The following is a 21,348-nucleotide window of genomic DNA, read 5'->3' on the forward strand; positions in this document are numbered from 1 at the left end:
TCCATAGGCTACAGGCCACAGCATCCAAGCCCCGGATTCTATTGCATTCCGGGGCATGGTGCATATGCTGTAAATGGCCAGACCCCCGGAGTGCCAGGTATCTTAAGGGAACCCTGCAGAGCTGAATTCTGTATCTAAATACGAAGTCCGAATCTTCACGCAGCTAAATGATTCACTGAATTCCCAAAAGTGTTTTCTATATGAAAAGAGTATACATATAAAGCAAAGCAAGTAACCCTCACCAAGTGTAGTGGATGGTTCACAGATAGTTAAGATCATTACTTAACGCACTACAAACTGTCTTTATACAGAATAGAAATGATATGGAACATTACCTGCTTCTGTCTTCCAGTGTCAGAGTTGCCATATAAACGGTATGAACATGTTAAATACCAGTCTTCTTATTTGAGAAATTTCACGCCCATAGTCCATAGGGATTAGATAAAAACCAACACAGTCTGGACCCCGGAACGCCGGACTGGCTTCCTGCAGAAAACTGTGCCATTCTGAAGCTTGTAGTGCTCGTCTCCGTCCGGTGGGTGTTCTGTCCGTAGTGGTGCCTACAACTGTCACCAGGGCGGCATGGAGGGAGAGATTACAGCATCCCTTTACGGTCCGGACCAGTTTTATCCCATCATACATACGGAACATACGGAGAGGCTGTAATCTCTCCATCCCTGCCTCCCTGGTGACAGCTGTACCCCAACTTGGATGGGACACTGAATGGCAGAGTTTGTTGCATGGAGCTAGTCCGGTCCAGCGCTTGGGGTTCCGGCCCGATCTGGTTTTTACCCAATCGCTAGTCCATACACTGTCTGGGAAACATATTCTAACAGCTAAACCTATTATATGGGCTAATGCTATCAAAGATAATATCTAATGTAACAAACACTTGTAACAATTCACACCAATATTTTCAAATATTTGCCACTTTACTAATTCAAATAAATGTTACTTTAACAAAGATTAATGTACAATACTGTGTAGATGTTCTGTTCTCAAATTCAGTGACACCTCCAAGGATAATTATTTCACAGGACAAACACAGACAAAACATAAATTAGGGACAAAAAGAAAAAAAAAACTAAAAAAAAAAAAAAAAAGTACCCCGAGCAAACCACTAGAGGTCATTGCCGCGCATATAACTAGCATATTAGGGAAAGTAGGGTTTTAAGCGAAGTGAATAGAGAAATGCATTCTGGGAGCTGTAGTTTAGTTCTCACCTGACAGCCTTACGCTGCCTGATGGGTCGGTAGATGCTAGATTCAACCGTCCCTAATAATCCTGGCACATCTGTAGCCTCCTCCTGTTTTTTCATATGACTAGAATAAGTGAGATACAGTATAATGGAGAGGCCTGATGCTCACCATCCGGATGTGCATCTCTAGCAATCAGCTTCCTGCCCAGGACAAAGAATACAGACAACATTGCTGGGAATATCCCAACACACTGGTAACTATGACATGGCACTGTAAATGTGTCTGTGACTGTAGTGTGACATTGGGTATAGTCCAGGTATTACACATTATCCCAGCAGCCTGTAACAGCAGCGAGTAATTGTTCTATATGACCTATAACATTTGGGGGGGTCACAGATCACTGACTTATCTCTGTCCGCCTACTGTAAATTTATTGTTGTCATTTAGATTTACTAGCACCTGTCAGATATTACATGCTCTTCATTTTCATACTGACCCAAATGGTCCCCTGTGTGGATACTGTGATACAGCAGATTATGATTTCTAAGATCAAAGCATTAAACACATTGATATGATTTTGATGTTAATGACTTATGGTGGCTACACACTAGGCAATTTTGTAAACAAAATCGCTCATTTTCACCCTCCTGAGCGATATTGTTTGTATGTGTGTATTCTGCCAGCGGTGGCCGATGCGCACTCCTGGGTGTCGTTAACGACCCTTGCTGTCGCCTGGACATGCAGCTCAAGCTGACTATATCATCAGATCTGCATGTTCGGGCCGGCCGCAGCATGAATTACTGTGCGATATCACATAGTGTGTATGCGATATCGCTCATAGAGCAGCGGTGGCCAACCCACGGCTTTCGAGCCGCATGCTGCTCTTTTATCAATCTGTTGCGGCACACAGTTGCACCTGTGGCCGCCTCCCACCTTGCAGCGGTGCTGGGAGCTGTGGCAGGAGCGCGACTCCGGGAGCAGGAGCAAGATGCCAGGGCAGGAGCGTGGCAGCGGACTCAGCGGAGGCAGGAGCATAAAGGCAGCGCTACATCAGGGGGAGCAGGCTGAGAGGCACAGAGTGAAGGCGGAGCAAGCTGAGAGGCACAGAGTGAAGGCGGAGCAAGCTGAGAGGCACAGAGTGAAGGGGTGCCAAGCTGAGAGGCACAGAGTGAAGGGGTGCCAAGCTGAGAGGCACAGAGTGAAGGGGTGCCAAGCTGAGAGGCACAGAGTGAAGGGGTGCCAAGCTGAGAGGCACAGAGTGAAGGGGGACCAAGCTGAAAGGCACAGAGAGAAGGGGGAGGGGGCTGAGAGGCACAGAGAGAAGGGGAGCAGGCTGAGAGACAGAAGGGGGAGAAGGCTGAGAGGCACAGAGTGAAGGGGGAGAAGGCTGAGAGACAGAGAAGGCTGAGAGGCACAAAGAGAAGGGGGAGCAGGTTGAGAGGTACAGAGAGAAGGGGACAAATCTGAGAGGCACAGATAGAAGGGGGAGAAGGCTGAGAGGCACAGAGAGAAGGGGGAGCAGGCTGAGAGGTAAAGAGTGTAGGGGTAGCAGGCTGAGAGGCACAGAGAAGGGGGCAGGCTGAAAGACACAGAGGAGGGATGCAGAGAGGCACAAAGTGAAGGGGGAGTCTTGCTTGTTTCAGTGTATTTTATGTATACCTGGATTGTTGGTGTTTTTCGCCTCCAGTGTAACTAAACATGGGTGTGTGACACATGGTCCCGCTCCTCCAAACATCATACTGAAGGTGGGCGCACAAAAATGGGGCGTGGCCTCATGCCAGTTAGGCCACGTCCCATTTTTTTGCACATGCGCCTTTGGTGCACACATGTTACTGGCTCTTTCACTTAACTATAGATATTTTTCATCTCTTTGCCTCTGACTGGTTGGCCACCCCTGGCATAGTGTGTACCCATCATTAGGAGGAGATGTGTCAAAGCTTGCAGAGAGATGAAGTACTGTCCAATCAGCTTCTGTAATTTTACAGGCTGTATTTGAAAAATTGATTGATGGGCATTTTATTTCTCTGCGCTGTATCTCTCTCCAAGCTCCCCCTACAGCAGCGGTGGCCAACCTGCGGCTCTTGAATCCCCCGCATGCGGCTCGATTCGCTCCCAGCCACCGCTGCCTGACACAGCGCACTCACAGCAGGTCTCCAGCGGCGGTGTCTATCTAAACTTCGGCACCGGCCTGTGAGCCAAACAGAGCTCGCGGACCGACAGCTAAGGCTCCTGATTGGCTGCCGGACAGCGAGCTCTGTTTGGCTCACGGGCCGGCGCCGAATTGAAGATAGACACGGCCGCCGGAGACTGAGGGGCTGCGCTCTCCTTCCCCTCACAACAGCAGTGCGGTAAGCAGCACTTTTTTTTCCTCTAACGTCCTAGAGGATGCTGGGGACTCCATAAGGACCATGGGGATAGACGGGCTCTGCAGGAGACATGGGCACTTTAAGAAAGAATTTAGTTCCTGGTGTGCACTGGCTCCTCCCTCTATGCCCCTCCTCCAGACCTCAGTTTACTACTGTGCCCAGACGAGCTGGATGCTTTTCAGTGAGCTCTCCTGAGTTTACTGATAGAAAGTATTTTGTTAGGTTTTTTATTTTCAGGGAGCTCTGCTGGCAACAGACTCCCTGCATCGAGGGACTGAGGGGAGAGAAGCAGCCCTACTCTCTGAAGCTAGGTCCTGCTTCTTAGGCTACTGGACACCATTAGCTCCAGAGAGATTGGTACGCAGGATCTCACCCTCGCCGTCCGTCCCAGAGCCGCGCCGCCGTTCCCCTCACAGAGCCGGAAGATAGAAGCCGGGTGAGTATGAGAAGAAAAGAAGACTTCACAGGCGGCAGAAGACTTCATGATCTTCACTGAGGTAACGCACAGCACTGCAGCTGTGCGCCATTGCTCCCACACACCTCACATACTCCAGTCACTGTAAGGGTGCAGGGCGCAGGGGGGGGGGGCGCCCTGGGCAGCAATATAAACCTCTTAATTTGGCAAAAGGAGCATATATACAGCTGGACACTGTATATATGCAGGAGCCCCCGCCACTTTTACACTTTTAGCGTGACAGAAGCCCGTCGTCGAGTGGGCGGAGCTTCTCCCTCAGCACTCACCAGCGCCATGTTTTTCTCCACAGCACCGCTGAGAGGAAGCTCCCCGGACTTTCCCCTGCTTATACCACGGTAGAAGAGAGGGTTTTAAAGAAGAGGGGGGGGACATAATTTGACGCAGATAATAACAGCGCTACTGGGTAAACATTAAATTACTGGGTTTTTCTCTGACGTCCTAAGTGGATGCTGGGACTCCGTAAGGACCATGGGGAATAGCGGCTCCGCAGGAGACTGGGCACAACTAAAGAAAGCTTTAGGACTACCTGGTGTGCACTGGCTCCTCCCACTATGACCCTCCTCCAGACCTCAGTTAGAATCTTGTGCCCGGCTGAGCTGGATGCACACTAGGGGCTCTCCTGAGCTCCTAGAAAGAAAGTATATTTTAGGTTTTTTATTTTACAGTGAGATCTGCTGGCAACAGACTCACTGCAGCGAGGGACTAAGGGGAGAAGAAGCGAACCTACCTGACTGGAGATAGCTTGGGCTTCTTAGGCTACTGGACACCATTAGCTCCAGAGGGATCGAACACAGGAACTGGTCTCGATCGTTCGGTCCCGGAGCCGCGCCGCCGTCCCCCTTACAGAGCCAGAAGCGAGAAGAGTCTGGAAAATCGGCGGCAGAAGACTTCGGTCTTCACCAAGGTAGCGCACAGCACTGCAGCTGTGCGCCATTGCTCCTCATGTACACCTCACACTCCGGTCACTGATGGGTGCAGGGCGCTGGGGGGGGGGGCGCCCTGAGGGCAATATTACACACCTTGGCTGGCAAATCTACACCATATATAGTCCCAGAGGCTATATAGGTGTAAAAATATACCCCTGCCAGAGTTTCAAAAACGCGGGAGAAGTCAGCCGAAAAAGGGGCGGGGCTATCTTCCTCAGCACACTGGCGCCATTTCTCCCTCACAGCTCCGCTGGAAGGAAGCTCCCTGGCTCTCCCCTGCAGTCTACAAGCTACAGAAGGGTAAAAAAGAGAGGGGGGGGGGGGCACTAAATTTAGGCGCAATATATATTATATAGCAGCTATAAGGGGATATAATTCAGTTAGTCCCTGTATTATATAGCGCTCTGGTGTGTGCTGGCATACTCTCTCTCTGTCTCCCCAAAGGGCTTTGTGGGGTCCTGTCCTCTGTCAGAGCATTCCCTGTGTGTGTGCGGTGTGTCGGTACGGCTGTGTCGACATGTTTGATGAGGAGGCTTATGTGGAGGCGGAGCAGATGCCTATAAATGTGATGTCACCCCCTGCGGGGCAGACACCTGAGTGGATGGACTTGTGGAAGGAATTACGTGAAAGTGTCGACTCCTTACATAAAAAATTTGACGACATGCCAAATGCGGGACAGCCGGCTTCTCAGCTCGTGCCTGCCCAGGCGTCTCAAAGGCCATCAGGAGCTCTAAAACGCCCGCTACCTCAGATGGCAGACACAGATGTCGACACGGATACTGATACCAGTGTCGACGACGAAGAGACTAATGTAATGTCCAATAGGGCCACTCGTTACATGATTGAGGCAATGAAAAATGTATTACACATTTCTGATATTACCCCAGGTACCACAAAAAAGGGTATTATGTTTGGGGAGAAAAAACTACCAGTGGTTTTTCTCCCTTCTGAAGAATTAAATGAAGTGTGTGAAGTAGCGTGGGCTTCCCCCGATAAAAAATTGGTAATTTCTAAAAGGTTACTAATGGCGTACCCTTTCCCGCCAGAGGATAGGTCACGTTGGGAGACACCCCCTAGGGTGGATAAAGCGCTCACACGCTTGTCAAAGAAGGTGGCACTACCGTCTCCGGATACGGCCGCCCTAAAAGAGCCTGCTGATAGAAAGCAGGAGGCGATCCTGAAGTCTGTATATACACACTCAGGTATTATACTGAGACCAGCTATTGCTTCAGCATGAATGTGCAGTGCTGCAGCTGCGTGGTCAGATTCCCTGTCGGAAAATATTGACACCATAGACAGGGACACTATATTGCTAACCATAGAGCATATAAAAGACGCAGTCTTATACATGAGAGATGCACAGAGGGATATTTGCCGGCTGGCATCTAAAATAAGTGCAATGTCCATTTCTGCCAGGAGAGGGTTATGGACTCGGCAGTGGACAGGGGATGCAGATTCTAAAAGGCACATGGAAGTTTTGCCTTATAAGGGTGAGGAGTTATTCGGGGATGGTTTCTCAGACCTAGTTTCCACAGCAACAGCTGGGAAGTCAACATTTTTGCCCCATGTTCCCTCACAGCCTAAGAAAGCACCGTATTATCAGGTACAGTCCTTTCGGCCCCAGAAAAGCAGGCGGGGTAAAGGCGCGTCCTTTCTGCCCAGAGGCACAGGTAGGGGGAAAAAGCTGCAACAGACAGCCTGTTCCCAGGAGCAAAAGCCCTCCGCCGCTTCCTCCAAGTCCGCCGCATGACGGTGGGGCTCCACAGGTGGAGCCAGGTACAGTGGGGGGGCGGCTCAAAAATTTCAGCAATCAGTGGGCTCGCTCACGGGTGGATCCCTGGATCCTTCAAGTTGTATCTCAGGGGTACAAGCTGGAATTCGAGTCGTCTCCCCCCCGCCGTTTCCTCAAATCTGCCTTGCCAACAACTCCCTCAGGCAGGGAGGCTGTGCTAGAGGCAATTCACAAGCTGTATTCCCAGCAGGTGATAGTCAAGGTGCCCCTACTTCAACAAGGACGGGGTTACTATTCCACAATGTTTGTGGTACCGAAACCGGACGGTTCGGTGAGACCCATTTTAAATTTGAAATCCTTGAACACATATATAAAAAAATTCAAGTTCAAGATGGAATCGCTCAGGGCGGTTATTGCAAGCCTGGAAGAGGGGGATTACATGGTATCCCTGGACATCAAGGATGCTTACCTGCATGTCCCCATTTACCATCCTCACCAGGAGTACCTCAGATTTGTGGTACAGGATTGTCATTACCAATTCCAGACGTTGCCGTTCGGTCTGTCCACGGCACCGAGGGTATTTACCAAGGTAATGGCCGAAATGATGATACTCCTTCGAAAAAAGGGAGTTTTAATTATCCCATACTTGGACGATCTCCTAATAAAGGAGAGATCCAAAGAGCAGTTGTTGGTGGGGGTAGCACTATCTCAGGAAGTGCTACGTCAGCACGGTTGGATTCTAAATATTCCAAAGTCACAGCTGGTCCCTACGACGCGTCTACTGTTTCTGGGGATGGTTCTGGACACAGACCAGAAAAAAGTGTTTCTCCCGGAGGAGAAAGCCAAGGAGCTGTCATCTCTAGTCAGAGGCCTCCTGAAACCAAAACAGGTCTCGATGCATCACTGCACGCGAGTCCTGGGAAAGATGGTAGCTTCTTACGAAGCAATTCCATTCGGCAGGTTCCATGCAAGAACTTTTCAGTGGGACCTGTTGGACAAGTGGTCCAGATCGCATCTTCAGATGCATCGGCTGTTAACCCTGTCTCCAAGGACCAGGATGTCTCTGCTGTGGTGGCTGCAGAGTGCTCATCTTCAAGAGGGCCGCAGATTCGGAATACAGGACTGGGTCCTGGTGACCACGAATGCCAGCCTTCGAGGCTGGGGAGCAGTCACACAGGGAAGAAACTTCCAAGGACTATGGTCAAATCAGGAGATTTCCCTACACATAAATATTCTGGAACTGAGGGCCATTTACAATGCCCTAAGTCAAGCAAGACCCCTGCTTCAAAACCAGCCGGTACTGATTCAGTCAGACAACATCACGGCAGTCGCCCATGTAAACCGACAGGGTGGCACAAGAAGCAGGATGGCGATGGCAGAAGCCACAAAGATTCTCAGATGGGCGGAAAATCACGTGTTAGCACTGTCAGCAGTGTTCATTCCGGGTGTGGACAACTGGGAAGCAGACTTCCTCAGCAGGCACGACCTCCACCCGGGAGAGTGGGGACTTCATCCAGAAGTCTTCCAAATGCTGGTAAACCGTTGGGAAAGGCCACAGGTGGACATGATGGCATCCCGCCTCAACAAAAATCTAAAAAGATATTGCGCCAGGTCAAGAGACCACCAGGCTATATCTGTGGACGCTCTAGTGACACCGTGGGTGTACCAGTCGGTTTATGTGTTCCCTCCTCTACCTCTCATACCAAAGGTACTGAGAATAATAAGAAGGAGAGGAGTAAGAACGATACTCGTGGTTCCGGATTGGTCAAGAAGAGCTTGGTATCCAGAACTTCAAGAAATGATCTCAGAGGACTCATGGCCTCTGCCGCTCAGACAGGACCTGCTGCAGCAGGGACCCTGTCTGTTCCAAGACTTACCGCGGCTGCGTTTGACGGCATGGCGGTTGAACACCGGATCCAAAAAGAAAAGGGCATTCCGGAGGAAGTAATTCCTACGCTCATTAAAGCCAGGAAAGATGTAACCGCACAACATTATCACCGCATATGGAGAAAATATGTTGCGTGGTGTGAGGCCAGGAAGGCCCCAACGGAGGAATTTCAGCTGGGTCGATTTCTGCACTTCCTACAGTCAGGGGTGACTATGGGCCTAAAATTGGGTTCCATTAAGGTCCAGATTTCGGCTCTGTCGATTTTCTTCCTAAAAGAACTGGCTTCACTGCCTGAAGTTCAGACATTTGTTAAAGGAGTCCTGCATATTCAGCCTCCTTTTGTGCCTCCAGTGGCACCTTGGGACCTCAACGTGGTGTTGGGTTTCCTAAAGTCACATTGGTTTGAGCCACTTAAACCCGATGATTTAAAATATCTCACGTGGAAAGTGGTCATGCTTTTGGCCTTGTCTTCGGCCAGGCGTGTGTCAGAATTGGCGGCTTTGTCATGTAAAAGCCCCTATCTGATTTTCCATATGGATAGGGCAGAATTGAGGACTCGTCCCCAGTTTCTCCCTAAGGTGGTATCAGCTTTTCACTTGAACCAACCTATCGTGGTGCCTGCTGCTACTAAGGACTTGGAGGACTCCAAGTTACTGGACGTAGTCAGGGCCTTGAAAATTTATGTTTCCAGGACGGCTGGAGTCAGGAAGACTGACTCGCTATTTATCCTGTATGCACCCAACAAGCTGGGTGTTCCTGCTTCGAAGCAGACTATTGCTCGCTTGATTTGTAGCACAATTCAGCTTGCGCATTCTGCGGCTGGCCTGCCGCATCCTAAATCTGTAAAAGCCCATTCCACGAGGAAGGTGGGCTCTTCTTGGGCGGCTGCCCGAGGGGTCTCGGCTTTACAACTTTGCCGAGCTGCTACTTGGTCAGGGCCAAACACGTTTGCTAAATTCTACAAATTTGATACCCTGGCTGAGGAGGACCTTGAGTTCTCTCATTCGGTGCTGCAGAGTCATCCGCACTCTCCCGCCCGTTTGGGAGCTTTGGTATAATCCCCATGGTCCTTACGGAGTCCCAGCATCCACTTAGGACGTCAGAGAAAATAAGATTTTACTCACCGTTAAATCTATTTCTCGTAGTCCGTAGTGGATGCTGGGCGCCCGTCCCAAGTGCGGATTGTCTGCAATACTTGTACATAGTTATTGTTAACTAAAGGGTTATTGTTGAGCCATCTGTTGAGAGGCTCAGTTATATTTCATACTGTTAACTGGGTATAATATCACGAGTTATACGGTGTGATTGGTGTGGCTGGTATGAGTCTTACCCGGGATTCAAAATCCTTCCTTATTGTGTCAGCTCTTCCGGGCAAAGTATCCTAACTAAGGTCTGGAGGAGGGTCATAGTGGGAGGAGCCAGTGCACACCAGGTAGTCCTAAAGCTTTCTTTAGTTGTGCCCAGTCTCCTGCGGAGCCGCTATTCCCCATGGTCCTTACGGAGTCCCAGCATCCACTACGGACTACGAGAAATAGATTTACCGGTGAGTAAAATCTTATTTTTCCTGGGTCATATAGCGCTGGGGTGTGTGCTGGCATACTCTTTCTCAGTCTCTCCAAAGGGCCTTGTGGGGGAATTATCTTCAGATGAGCATTCCCTGAGTGTGTGGTGTGTCAGTACGTGTGTGTCGACATGTCTGAGGTAAAAGGCTCTCCTAAGGAGGAGATGGAGCAAGTGTGTGTGTGAGTGGTGTCTCCGTCGACATCGCCGACACCTGATTGGATATGTGAAATTAAGTGCTAAGGTAAATTTATTGCACAAAAGAGTGAGAACAGACAGCGAATCTACACATGTCTGTCCCTATGTCGCAGAGACCTTCAGAGTCTCACAACGCTCACTATCCAAACTAATAGACACTGATATCGACACAGAGTCTGACTCCAGTGCCGACTACGATAATGCAAAGTTACAGCCAAAACTGGCAGAAAAGTATTCAATATATGATTATTGTAATAAAAGATGTTTTGCATATCACTGATGACTCATCTGTCCCTGACACAAGGGTACACATGTTTAAGGGGAAGAAAGCTGAGGTAAATTTCCCTCCTCTCATGAAGAAAAAGAGCGGGAATCTCCAGAAAAGAGACGGCAGATTCCCACAATGAATTCTCAGGGAGTATCCTTTCCCTGCTAGGGCCAGGATACGATGGGAATCTTCCCCTAGGGTGGACAAAGCTTTGTCACGTTTACCCAAAAGGTAGCGGTGACTTAACAGCTATCCTCAGGGATCCTGCAGATAGCATGCAGTAAAAGTACTTTGAAGTCCATTTACACACATTCTGGTACACTACTCAGACCGGCGATTGTGTCGGCATGGGTTTATAGCGCTGTAGCAGCGTGAACAGATACCTTGTCAGCGGAGATTGAAACCCTAGATAAGGATACCATGTTATTGACCCTAGTATATGTGTATATATATATATATATATATATATATATATATATATATATAAAAGATGCTGTCTTTATATATATATATATATATATATATATATATATATATAAAAGACATGCCCAAAGAGATATTAGTCTACTGGGTTCTAGAGTCAACACTATGTCGATACCTGCTAGACGTGTCCTGTGGAACATGCAATGGACAGGTGATGCCGACTAAAAGAGGCATATGGAAGGTTTACCTTACAAGGCTGAGGAATTGTGTGGAGAAGGGCTCTCGGACCTGGTCTCCACATCTATAGCTGGTAATTCTGATCTATTGCCTTATATTCCCTCACAGCCTAAGAAAGCACGACATTATCAAATGCAGTCCTTTCGGTCGCAGAATAACTAGAAAGTACGAGGAGCGTCCTTTCTTACCAGAGGTAAGGGCACAGGGCACAGCTAGTTCCCAGGAACAGAAGTCCTCACCGGCCTCTACTACATTCACCGCATGACGCTGGAGCTCCGCTAAGGGAGTCTGTCCCTGTGGGAGCACGTCTTCGGCTCTTCGGCCACATCTGAGTTCACTCACAGGTGGATCCCGGGGCAATAAAAATTGTTTCTCAAGGTTACAAGCTGGAATTCGAAAGGTGCCTCCTCGCCGGTTTTCCTTATCGGACCTACCGGCTTCTCCCCGAGAAAGGGATATAATATTAAATACAATTCACACATTGTATCTCCAACAGGTGGTGCTCAAGGTTCCCCTCCTGCAACAAGGAAGGCGATATGATTCACCCTTGGCTGTAGTCCCGAAACCGTACGGTTCGGTCAGACCTATTTTAAAATTAAAATCTCTGAACCTATACGGGAAAAGGTTCAGATTTAAAGTGGAATCGCCCAGAGCGATCATCGCCAGCCTGGAAGGGGGGGGATTTGATGGTGTATCTAGACATAAAGGCTGCATACCTTCATGTTCCCATTTATCCACCCCATCAGGCGTACCTGACACTTGCAGTACAGGATTGTCATTACCAATTTCAGGGTAATTGGCAAAAATAATGGTGCTCCTACGCAAGCAAGGAGTCACAGTTATCCCATACTTGGACGATCTCCTAATAAGGCCGAGATCAAAAAGGCAGTTGTTCAACAGCGTATCACTTTCGCTGAAGGTGTCACAGCAACACGGCTGGATTCTCAATTTCCCAAGGTCACAGTTTGTTCCTATACCTCGTCTGCCCTTCTTGGGTTTGATTCTGGATACAGACCAGAAATGGGTTTACCTTCAGATAGAGAAGGCCCAGGAACTCATGACTCTAGTCGAAGACCTATTGAAACCAAGACAGGTGTCAGTGCATCACTGCCCTCGAGTCCTGGGAAAAACATTCCCTTACGGTTCCATGCGAGGACTTCAAATGGGACCTACTGGACAAGTGGCCCGCGTCACATCTACAGATTCATCAGTTGATCACCCTATCCCCCAGGGCCAGGGTATCTCTCCTGTGGTGGCTGCAGAGTGCTCACCTTATAGAGGGCCGCAGATTCGGCATTCAGGACTGGATCCTGGTGACCACGGACGCGAGCCTCCGAGGCTGGGGAGCAGTCACACAGGGAAGAAATTTCCAAGGTCTTTTGGTCAAGTCAAGAGACTTGTCTTCACATCCACATATTGGAACTAAGGATACAACGCCCTACGTCAAGCGGAGACCTTTCTTCGCTACCAACCGGTTCTGATCCAGTCAGACAAAGTCACCGCAGTAGCTCATGTAAACCGCCAAGGCGGCACAAGGAGCAGAGTGGCGATGGCGGAAGCCACCAGAATTCTTCGCTGTGCGGAGAATCATGTAAGAGCACTGTCAACAGTGTTCATTCCGGAAGTGAACAACTGGGAAGCAGACTTCCTCACCAGACATATGTCCTGGAGAGTGGAGACTTCATCAGGAAGTCTTCGCACAGATTGCAGTTCGGTGGGGACTGCCACAGATTGACATGATGGCGTCCCACCTCACCAAAAAGCTGCAGAGTTATTGCGCCTGATCAAGAGACCCTCAGGCAGTAGTGGTAGACGCCCTAGTGACACAGTGGGTGTTCCAGTCAGTCTATGTATTTCCTCCTCTTCCTCTCATACCCAAGGGTTGAGAATAATAAGAAAAATGAGGAGTGAGAACAATACTCATTGTTCCAGATTGGCCACGAAGGATCTGGTATCCGGATCTTCAGGAAATGCTTACAGAAGATCCGTGGCCTCTCCCTCTAAGGCAGGACCTGTTGCAACAGGGCCCATGTCTGTTCCAAGACTTACCGCGGCTGCGTTTGGTGGCATGGCGGTTGAACACCGGATCCTAGCGGAAAAAGGCATTCCGGATGAGGTCATTCCTACGCTGATAAAGGCTAGGAAGGACGTGACATCTAAACATTATCACCGTATATGGCGAAAATATGTTTCTTGGTGTGAGGCCAGGAATGCTCCTACGGAAGAACAGGGGTGTATCTAGGGGTCCGAGCGCCCCTGGCAAAGTAAGGGGCTGGCGCCCCCCCCCCCACACACACATTTGGAATAAGATGTGAGTATTGGAAATGGGGCATGGTCTTGTGGGTGAAGGGAGTGGACACAATAGTACTTCCAATTCAAATGATGCCACACAGTAGTGTCCCTCATTCACATTACACCGCACAGTAGTGTCTCGTCTTCACGTTACACCATCCCTCCCCCCTAACCCACCTTTCCCACAGCCTGAGCCTAACCCGCCCCCCCCCCCCCCCCCCCCCCAAAGCCTCTTCAGTGGTGCCTAACACTAACCCACCCTTCCTAATCTCCCTCCCTGCAGCCTAACCCTAACCCTCCCACGTGGCTTGCCAGTGGAGTCTTTGGCACCAACTCGATCCGGATTTTGGCATTCTGCATCGCTATCTATGTTGGGATGCCAGCATCAGCATTCCGAGCAGTTTTGGGATGCTGGCGTCAGCTTTCCGACCGCCGGGATGCCAAACGCCAGCATCTTGACTGCATCCTGAATGAAATGCTAATGAGCTGCTGTGAGATGAGCCTCAAATGGACCCAGCCAGGGGCGGATCCAGAAGAAAATGATAGGGGGGGCACCATGGAAGGGGCAAGTACATTTGCGTGCGGCTTCGGTGCATGTGAGGTGGCGCTTCTTATACAATGCCCACAGTTGTAGCGCTCATTATGCAATGTCCACTGTACTGGTAGTGCCCCTTATATAGACCCCATAGTAGTGGTGTCCCTTATGCAATGCCCGTATTGCCCCCAGTAGTAATGTTGCCTGTAGTAATGCCCCCAGTCATTATGCCCCCAGTGGTAATGCCCCTGCAGTTATGACCCCAGTAGTTTAGCCACCAGTAGTAATGCCCCCCTATAGTTTGCCCCATTGTAGTTTAGCCCCTGTAGTTATGCCCCCCTTATAGTTTAGCCACCAGTAGTAATGCCCCCCTGTAGTTTGCCCCATTGCAGTTTAGCCCCTGTAGTTATGCCCCCCTTATAGTTTAGCCTCCAGTAGTAATGCCCCCAATAGTTTGGCCCCTGTAGTTATGCCCCCAGTAGTTTGGCTCCCCCTATAGTTTAGCCCCCAAGTAGTAATGCCCCTGTAGTTTAGCCCCCAAGTAGTAATGCCCCCTGTAGGTGCCCCCCAGTAATAATGCCCCCAGTAGCTGCCCCCCCCAGTAATAATGCCCCCAGTAGCTGCCCCCCCAGTAGTGATGCCCCCAGTTATAATGCCCCCAGTAGTAATGCCCCCCCTCAGTAGTAATGCCCCTTGTTGATGCCCCCACAGTAGTAATGCCCCTTGTTGGTGCCCCCCCAGTAGTAATGTCCCCCCGTAGTTTCCTCCAGGAGATGCCCCCGCTGCATTAAGGAAGAAAAAAACATAATACTTACCGAGCCCCGTTCCCGCGCCGCTGCAGTCCTCCTTCTGGCTGGCGTCTTCTCCTCAGTACTATGAGAGAGACGTCATGACTGACGTCTCTCCCATAGCGCACGGCGCAGTGACAGCGCCGGAAGCCGGAGCTCAGTACTGAGCTCCTGCCTCCGGCTACCGCTGTGCAGAGAGACGGGCGCCCGCTGGTAACACAATCTCAGCGGGCGCCCGTCATCTCCCTGTGCGGCGCCGACGCCGCGGGGGGGGGAGCCACAAATGACAGGGGGGGCACGGGCCCGAGTGCCCCCCCCCTGGATCCGCCACTGGACCCAGCCATTAACCAAACACCATTAGTTGGATGGTAGAAGTGCTTCCAGGGTGCCATCGCTTCCAAGATAAAATGATCAATTATACAATTAACTGATATACATTTCATTGAACCTGGCCTTGAAATAGGTAAGATATGTATTTTCTTTATTACACTCAACAAGTTAAAGTTTTCGCTTACTTGCTACTTACTTACATCTAACATGCATGAAAATCGTGTAGTTTTCCAGGTACTACAGTCCCTTCTCCCAAACACTGACACTTTATTATCTTCAACAACAAATAGATCTATAGCATTGTGCTATATAACAATTGCACTGTGGGGGCATGTGTGTCTGCACTGGTGCATATCTGGCACTGTGTTGGCATGTGTGTCTGCACTGGGGACATATCTGGCACTGTGGGGGCATGTGTATCTGCACTGGGGCATATCTGGCACTGTGGGGGCATGTGTATCTGCACTGGGGGCATATCTGGCACTGTGGGGGCATGTGTATCTGCACTGGGGCATATCTGGCACTGTGGGGGCATGTGTATCTGCACTGGGGGCATATCTGGCACTGTGAGAGGCACTGTGGGGACGTGTGTATCTGCACTGGGGGCATATCTGACACTGTGGGGGCTTGAGTATCTGCACTGAGGCATATCTGGCACTGTGGGGACATGTGTATCTGGCACTGTGGGGACTTGTGTATCTGGCACTCTGGGTCATATATGTATCTGGCACTGTGGGGCATATATGTATCTGGCACTGTGGGGACATACGTGTATTTGGCAATGTGGAAGCATACATGTATTTGGCACTGGGGGGTCATATATGTATTTGGCATTGTGGGGCATATATGTATCTTGCACTGTGGGGGACATGTGTATCTGGTACTGGGGGCATATGTGTATCTGGCACTGTGGGGACATGTGTATCTGGTACTGGGGGCATATATGTATCTGGCACTGTGGGAACATGTGTATCTGGCACTGTGGGGCATATATGTATCTGGCACTGTGGGGACATACGTGTATTTGGCAATGTGGAAGCATACATGTATTTGGCACTGGGGGTCATACATGTATTTGGCATTGTGGGGCATATATGTATCTTGCACTGTGGGACATATGTGTATCTTGCACTGTGGGGACATGTGTATCTGGTACTGGGGGCATATGTGTATCTGGCACTGTGGGGACATGTGTATCTGGTACTGGGGGCATATATGTATCTGGCACTGTGGGAACATGTGTATCTGGTACTGGGGGCATATATGTATCTGGCACTGTGGTGGCACCCATTTTTTGGTATTTATATGTATGTGGCACTGTACAACATGACTAAACGGGGTTATGACACAAGGTCACACTCCTACAAACATCATACCGAAAGGTGTGTGCACAAAAATGGGGCGTGGCTTTGTGACAACTAGGCCACCCCCCCATTTTGGCACACGCATGATAGTGGCTCATGCCCTTGCCTATGGATCTTTTCTGGCTCTTTGCCTCTGACTGGTGGTGGCCACCCCTGCCCTACAGTATTTCAAGCATCTCAGGTTCCATCTAGAGAGAAAGGTCCTAGTTATGCTGAATAATAGATCTTTTGAACATGTTACAATATAAACTGCAAAAATATTACCCTCCGACACTAGGTAGGTAGTGATCTCAGGCTGTTACATCCTTGTCCTATCAGGGTAATATAAAGCAGTATAGCAGCACTTACTGACCACTGTAAGCAAAGCAGCATTTATTAACGCCATATGCTTTCATTGAAATCACAAAGGATAGCTCTACCGATAAGAGCTGTCCTTTTCAATACAAGGACTTCGGGATTTATGACACAGCAGTCCTTTTGCGCGGGTGGTCTTCAGGTTTCCAACTGTCAGGATCCCGACGCACAGTATTCTGGCGCCGGAATCCCAACAGCCGTCATACAAACAGTTTTTCTTCCTCATGGGGGTCCACGACCCCCCTGGAGGGAGAATAAATAGTGTCGCACCACCGTGCCTGCAGCGTGGCGAGTGCAGCCAGCCAGCAAGGGGCTCATTTGCGCTCGCCACTCTGTTGGTATGTCGGCGGTCAGGCTTCCGGTGCCGGTATGCTGGTCGCCGGGAGCCCGGCCACCGGCATACCATACTACACCCCTTTTCCGCATGCGTTGGATGACACGTACGCTACAGGGGATACTGGAAGGGATCTGATTGGATCCCTCTCAGTGCACATTTTGAAAAGAACCGCATAGGCTTCTATTAGGCAACGCCATCTACATGGTATCCGGTCTCTAGGTCGACATGTTCTAGGTCAAAAGGTCGACATGGGATTTTCACAATTTTTTTCTTTTTTTAAAAACTTTTCCATACTTAACGATCCACGCGGACTACGATTGGGAATAGTAACCTAGCCAAGCACATGCGAGGGGACACGGTGCACTAATTGGGGTTCCCGGTCACTGTACGACAAAACGACACCAAAAAAACATAAAAAATGCATGTCGACCTTTTGACCTGTCGACCTAGACCGTGTCGACCTACAGACCCTGTTGACCTAGTTACTGTTGACCAATAGTGGTCGACCTAGTTACTGTCGACCCTCCATACCACACCCGCAACAGATGGCGTTGCATACCGGGTTCAAGCTCCAGAGTGTATTGCATTATGGAGCTTGTACATATGAAAATCCATATGACAGTACTTTTACCTTTGAGGCATCCCTTCCTGAAAGCTGTGAATGCAATTTTATAATTATTTATTGTATTGCTGACCAGTATGTACACCTATTTTGGCTTTTTTTTTAACTTTATTTAACACAGTTCTAGAACCAAATATGTAATGAGTTAGTTATATTATTTCTATTACTCTTGCGGTATAAGCCAGTGCCGTAAGTAGACATTTTGGTGCCCTGTGCCAGAAAAAGAAATGGTGGCCCCTCTCCCACCATATTTAAAGTAAGAACAGTGCGCGTCTAAGGGCAAATATTTAGGGGTGTTGCTTACAGGGAAGGAGCGTGGCCACAGAATAGTACCAATTCACATTACACGGCACAGTAGTGTCTGTTATTCACATTACACAGTAGTACGCCTTATACACATTACACAGCAGTAGAGCCCCTGATACACATTATGCCAGGTAGAGCCCCTGATACACATTATGCCAGGTAGAGCCCCTGATACACATTATGCCAGGTAGAGCCCCTGATACACAGGGGCGGATTTAGGTTCAGGCTGCTCCTAGGCACATTATTGGCCGTCGACCCCCATCCCCCCCAATTATGTTACTGCCCCCCCACCATGGGGCAAGTACAGATGCCTGGAGGCTGTCAAAGCAGCCCCAACCTCACCCCATTACCAGCTCCAACCATTCCCATCAGTTGCAAAATAAAATATTAAAAAAAATGTTGTAATGACAGAAAAAAATCCCCAATCACCTGGCCTCATCTGCCTTGTGTGCTACCCCCAACACGTGCCACGTGGAAAATCCACCACTGCTGATACACCTTATGCCAGTTAGAGCCCCTGTTACACATTAGTCCAAGTAGAGCCTACATGCCAAGTAGAGCCCCTAAAACACAGGTACATGCCAGGTAGAGTCCTTGGGGGGAGGGTCTCAGCACCCCTCCCCGGAGCTATACTGTCAGTACATTTCATGTGCCTAGTGATAAGTGGAGACACTCTGACTGCCCAGCGGTGCTGCATGTTAAACAGCCTTTCTAGTCACGCCATGTGGGTGACTCGGTAGCGCTGAGCATCTTTCCATTTAAATGCATCTTACTTGCATCGCTCTGTGGATAGGACGCACAAGCATTATGCTGATTAAAATGATATGTGGCATGCTATATTCTGTATGTAACTGTGGCTTTCTCTGACGTCCTAGTGGATGCTGGGAACTCCGTAAGGACCATGGGGAATAGCGGCTCCGCAGGAGACTGGGCACATCTAAAGAAAGCTTTAGGACTATCTGGTGTGCACTGGCTCCTCCCCCTATGACCCTCCTCCAAGCCTCAGTTAGATTTTTGTGCCCGAACGAGAAGGGTGCACACTAGGGGCTCTCCTGAGCTTCTTAGTGAAAGTTTTAGTTTAGGTTTTTTATTTTCAGTGAGACCTGCTGGCAACAGGCTCACTGCATCGAGGGACTAAGGGGAGAAGAAGCGAACTCACCTGCGTGCAGAGTGGATTGGGCTTCTTAGGCTACTGGACACCATTAGCTCCAGAGGGACCGATCACAGGCCCAGCCTCGGAGCTCGGTCCCAGAGCCGCGCCGCCGGCCCCCTTACAGAGCCAGAAGCGAGAAGAGGTCCGGAAAAATCGGCGGCAGAAGACATCCTGTCTTCACCAAGGTAGCGCACAGCACTGCAGCTGTGCGCCATTGCTCCTCAGCACACTTCACACTCCGGTCACTGAGGGTGCAGGGCGCTAGGGGGGGGCGCCCTGAGCAGCAATATAAACACCTTGGCTGGCAAAAATACATCACATATAGCCCCCAGGGCTATATGGATGAATTTTAACCCCTGCCAGATTCCACAGAAAAATGGGAGAAAAGGCCGCCGAAAAGGGGGCGGAGCCTATCTCCTCAGCACACTGGCGCCATTTTCTCTCACAGCTCCGTTGGAGGGAAGCTCCCTGGCTCTCCCCTGCAGTTACTACACTACAGAAAGGGGTTAAAAAAGAGAGGGGGGCACTAATTAGGCGCAGTATAACAATACAGCAGCTATAAAGGGAAAAACACTTATATAAGGTTATCCCTGTATATATATATATATAGCGCTCTGGTGTGTGCTGGCATACTCTCCCTCTGTCTCCCCAAAGGGCTAGTGGGGTCCTGTCCTCTATCAGAGCATTCCCTGTGTGTGTGCTGTGTGTCGGTACGGCTGTGTCGACATGTTGGATACGTGGAGGCGGAGCGGAGGCCGATAAATGGGATGTCGCCCCCTGTGGGGCCGACACCAGAGTGGATGGATAGGTGGAAGATATTAACCGACAGTGTCAACTCCTTACATAAAAGGCTGGATGACGTAACAGCTGTGGGACAGCCGGCTGCTCAGTCCGCGCCTGCCCAGGCGTCTCAAAGGCCATCAGGGGCTCAAACAACGCCCGTTACCTCAGATGGCAGACACAGATGTCGACACGGAGTCTGACTCCAGTGTCGACGAGGTTGAGACATATACACAATCCACTAGGAACATCCGTTACATGATTTCGGCAATTAAAAATGTGTTACGCATTTTCTGACATGAACCCAAGTACCACATAAAAAGGGTTTTATTTTTGGGGAGAAAAAGCAGCCAGTGTTTTGTTCCCCCATCAGATGAATGAATGAAGTGTGAAAAGAAGCGTGGTTTCCCCGATAAGAAACTGGTGATTTCTAAAAAGTTACTGATGGCGTACCCTTTCCCGCCAGAGGATAGGTCACGTTGGGAGATATCCCTTGGGGTGGATAAGGCGCTCACACGTTTGTCAAAAGGTGGCACTGCCGTCTTAGGATACGGTCACCTTGAAGGAACCTGCTGATAAAAAGCAGGAGGCGATCCTGAAGTCTGTAATTACACACTCAGGTTATACACTGAAGCCTGCTATTACTTTAGCATAAATAGTGCTGCTGCAGCGTGGTCTGATACCCTGTCAGATAATAGCTAAGACAGGGATAATGTTTTGCTAACATTGAGCATATTTAAGACGTTGTCATATATATAAAGGATGCACAGAGGGATATTTGCCGGCTGGCATCCAGAATAAATGCAATGTCCATTCTGCCAGGAGGGTATTAGAAACCTGGCAGTGGGCAGGTGATGCTTCATTTAAAAGGCACATGGAGATTCTGCCTTATAAGGGTGAGGAATTGTTTGGGGATGGTCTCTGGGACCTCGTATCCACAGCAACAGCTGGGAAGAAAAATTTTTACCTCAGGTTTCCTCACAAAAGCCTAAGAAAGCACCGTATTTTCAGGTACAGTCCTTTCGGCTTCAGAAAAGCAAGCGGGTCAAAGGCGCTTCCTTTCTACACAGAGACAAGGGAAGAAGGAAAAAGCTGCACCAGTCAGCCAGTTCCCAGGATCAAATATCTTCCCTCGCTTCCTCTGAGTCCACCGCAGGACGCTGGGGCTCCACAGGTGGAGACAGGTGCGGTGGGGGCGCGTCTCGGGAACTGCAG

The 21,348-nt window shown here is 49.6% G+C and overlaps 1 protein-coding gene across 1 annotated transcript in view; it reads left to right on the forward strand.

Annotated features, from left to right (window-relative positions):
- Positions 1-1,193: 1,193 nt before the first annotated feature.
- Positions 1,194-21,348, forward strand: part of LOC135054963 (zinc finger protein OZF-like) — a 235,191-nt gene continuing 215,036 nt past the window's right edge. The window contains exon 1 of the mRNA XM_063958470.1: positions 1,194-1,452. The gene's annotated coding sequence lies outside the window, so the exon portion shown is untranslated. The remainder of the gene's footprint in view (positions 1,453-21,348) is intronic.

The sequence above is a fragment of the Pseudophryne corroboree genome, chromosome 3 (genome assembly GCF_028390025.1).
Source record: "Pseudophryne corroboree isolate aPseCor3 chromosome 3, aPseCor3.hap2, whole genome shotgun sequence".
NCBI classification, from domain to species: domain Eukaryota; kingdom Metazoa; phylum Chordata; class Amphibia; order Anura; family Myobatrachidae; genus Pseudophryne; species Pseudophryne corroboree.